At 38.0% G+C, this 3869-nt stretch overlaps 1 long non-coding RNA gene across 1 annotated transcript; it reads right to left on the bottom strand.

Annotated features, from left to right (window-relative positions):
* Window positions 1–54: 54 nt before the first annotated feature.
* LOC118338000 lies at window positions 55–3018 on the bottom strand. The gene is made up of 3 exons (XR_004797202.1): window positions 2375–3018; window positions 656–699; window positions 55–308 (listed from the first exon to the last, which is right to left on the bottom strand). It is a non-coding gene; the product is annotated as an uncharacterized LOC118338000 (long non-coding RNA).
* Between the last annotated feature and the right edge of the window lie 851 nt (window positions 3019–3869).

The raw sequence follows: 3869 nt of genomic DNA, 5'->3' as shown, positions 1-3869 counted from the left end.
AATAAAAGCGAGAGGGCAGCGGTGGTCGAGCAACCTGAAACCATACTTACTACTGATTAAAAACAGTTGTACTAATGAGAAACAGAGAAAAGTAATGACAGGGAAACAGTTCTCTCTCTTCTGTCAGTCTGATGTACATTATAAAACAGTGTGGTACAACTAACCGTTGTTTTCAGCTTGTTATATAAGAACAAGGTCCTCTCCCTCTCGTCCTTTAACCTCTTTGTGTTCGCCTTCTCGTTCCGGTTCTCACAACTATCATGGTGTGCTTTCAACTTCTGGAGGCGATCCAAGTGACGACTTTGAGCCTGCAAAACACAATTATTTGTTGAAAATGTTCAACATCGTGCTGTTAATCCCTGAATTGTTTAAAGATCCATGTTTTGGCATTTCTGATTCATTGGAGAAGACAGTGTAGAGACAGAAACACAGAGCAGAGAGAGTGAATGACATGCAGCAAAGGGCCGCTGTGACAAGGACGCAGCCTTATCGGACATGTACACACTCCACCAGGTGAGCCACTGAACAACTTTAGTAAACTAAAGACTGGGACGCTATCACATGCTGTATACTGTCAAACATTATTCTGTTGATTTCTGGCCGTGCATGTAAAGACTGTCGACTTAAAGAACCCAAAGAACATGATGAATCCTACCTTTCTTTTCTGTTCAGAGCCAAAGCTCTCTGTCCCACCAGCAACTGCAAATAAATGACACAAGATGTAAATGTTAATGTGGTTCAAGATGAACTAACAATGCCAACTTTAGGCTCTTCAATAGTTCTTCATTTAGGTTTGGTTTCCTCCTGTAATAGTTCTGGGCCTAAACCCAGAAACAAACCAAAGCAATACTCCCTGAAGTATTAACAATAAGGACGAGAATAGTGTCACTGTTTTAGCAAAACTTTAGTTACACCAGATTCAACATGACATGAGACCTTAATGTGACCTTAAAGTGACCTTAAGGTAACCTTAAAGTGACCTTAAAGTGACCTTAAGGTGACCTTAAAGTGACCTTAAAGTTAAAGTGCATACAACCACAAGTATTTTAGAGAGGACAACATGTCAGTATTTCCACTGGACTTGTTTATCTCCTGAGCTCTGGGCAGTTTTACATCACCAACAATGAATGCATGTAAAAAAGTATATAGGGTATTAAACAGGTTTTTAACCTTTATATTAGACATGCAAATTACTCTTGATTTCACATGTAAATGTGATCATTTAGACATATTCATATTTAATGCCACAGTACAGACTAACTAATGTTTATTTTCTGCCATATGTTTAAAATATTGAATAAATCAAAAAGTAAGGGTTTATGAAATGTACATTTTCACAAAAGCAGCACTACAATGACGTCCTTTAAGGGGCTGTATGTACTGTTACAATGAAATCACTGATCAGTCACTTTGTACTGCAGAAATAAACAGCCTGTGTTCTCTGTTGCTTGGAACAGCCACAATTCTGCTTCTTATGTGAAGGTACTGGGTCTGGTTGTAGCCTCCTGCCGACTCCATCACTACAGCAACAACACCACCGCTAACTAAATGCAGTCACTAATCAGGATCCAGCTCAACATTGTGATGTCTGTCAGCCAGCAGCGATGGCAGCGTCTAGCAGCCAACCCTGAGGGAATTCTATCAGCTGACTACAGCTTCTCCAGCGTCTCAGTCGCTGTAACTTCCACATAATATACAAGACTTCAACATAACGGTGCAGGACAACAACACAGTGGAAGAACCATTCACTACACAGTGTTACTTATTGCAGTCTGACAATCTCATTTCTAATGTTCAGTGTAGCTCACTAACCCTTTTAGTTATCCTCTGATCCATTTAGCTGTGCTAACACTGCTGAGCCTCCGTTATAAGACACACAAATAAGATCAGTTAGTGGAAACCGTGAGCAGAGCTAACGCCGATGCAGCACGTCGGCTTAATGCTGTCAGTAACGTTACGACCATGGATTACTTTCTTCTTACTGTGACGGTGCAGTGGAGTTCTATAGATGTCTTAGCCCCCCCAGGCAGCACTTATCATTATTAAGGAAGAACATACTGATAGGACATTCAGATGGGTGATATTAAACAACCGCCCTCAGGGCTGCTAGTCCCGTCTGAATGAAGCTGAAGAGATGCAGGCTTTTAGTTTGGTGGCTGTGTTACCTAATGATTACGAGCATTCATGAACCGGGGCTGGAGGAGAGACATTAGAGATAAAGGAGACACGAGGAGCTACACTGGAGAGCTCCTTTTCTCCTTTGGTTGTGCACTTCCTCTAGCTCATTTCAGCTTAAAGACTTCTTTTCAGTAGAATATTCTACACTCTACAAACCACATTAGACTATGCTGTGGTCACAGCTCCACTTTCTCACCTGTGGGTTCAGAGCTGCCACCAGTGGATCTCAACGTGGGACCATCCTCCTGTAAGCACAGTGACAGTCAAACTTCAAGCTCTAGCAGATAATCACATGACACTGGTATATATATATATATTAATATATATATTTGGCATTATACTGATGTAACACTGCGACATGAATGGAGACATTATGTAGATCTGGTCTGGATTAGTGGTTAGCAGAATGTTTGACTCAAACTAAAAGCCATTTTCTGGCCCTAAAGGCTGCACTACAGAATGTATTAGACTATCCTCATTAGCACATTCTCCACAATAAAAAGGATCATTTCTCTAGATTCTCTGTGTGGGAATAACTAGAATAACAATAAAAGCACCAATCGTCATCCCCAACATACAATCCCAGTAAGAGCTATTGATTTAAAACAAGTGTAGGATTTTAGCAACAGAGTAATGTAGGAAATATGATATGGCAGCTAATCAAAATGATGTGAATTACAATATGTGCTTACAGAAGAAAATACGACATTCTGTGTGGAAACGTACGAAGAAAAGAAAATATAAACTATAGTGCTGTGTGAATGAAAGCTGCAGTGTGTCAATGATAATTCTGTAGTTCATTATAGCTGCAGTCCGGTGGACCTGTAGACTTTAGTGGATTTAGTGGAGCTTTATTATGACTTTAGTAGACTTTTATAGACTATTATATTAGACTTTTAGTGGACATTATAGTTAGACTTTAGGTAGACTTTATGTAGACTTTAGTAAGAACTTTAGTTGGATTTATTAGACTTATTAGGGACTTTTATAACTTTAGTGGACTTTATTAGACTATTGATTATGGACCTTTTAGTAGACTAGTGATTTAGTTTGGACTTTAGTAGACTTTAGTGGACTTTATTAGACTTTATTGTAGAGACTTTATTAGCTTTAGTAGAACTTTAAGTGGACTTTAGTGATTTATGGACCTTTATTAGACTTTAGTAGGACTTTAGTGACTTTATTAGACTATGTATTAGACTTTATTTAGTAGACTTTATTAGACTTTAGTGGACTTTAGTGGACTTTATTAGCACTTTAGTAGACTTTTTAGTGGACTTAGTAGACTTTAGGTGGGACTTTATTAGATTTAGTAAGACTTTAGTAGGACTTTATATAGACCTTTAGTGGGACTTTAGTGGCTTTAATAGACTCTTATTAGGACTTTAGTGGACTTTAGTGGACTTTAATAGACTTTTATTAGACTTTAGGGACTTTAATAGACTTTATTAGCTTTAGTGGACTTTAGTAGACTTTAGTAGACTTTATTAGTACTTTAGTGGACTTTATTAGACTTTATTGAGACTATTAGTGGGACTTTAGTTGACTTTAAATAGACTTTATTTAGACTTTAGTGGATTTAGTAGACTTTATTGAGACTTTACTAGATTTAGTAGGACTTTAGTGGACTTTAATAGACTTTATTAGACTTTAGTGGACTTTAGTGGACTTTAATAGACTGTTATTAGACT

Source organism: Morone saxatilis, unplaced genomic scaffold, assembly GCF_004916995.1.
Source record: "Morone saxatilis isolate NCDOM2014 unplaced genomic scaffold, NCSU_SB_2.0 Contig4, whole genome shotgun sequence".
Lineage (NCBI taxonomy): Eukaryota > Metazoa > Chordata > Actinopteri > Moronidae > Morone > Morone saxatilis.
Note: the sequence above shows the minus strand (reverse complement) of the source record. Positions and strands in the feature narration are given on the sequence as shown.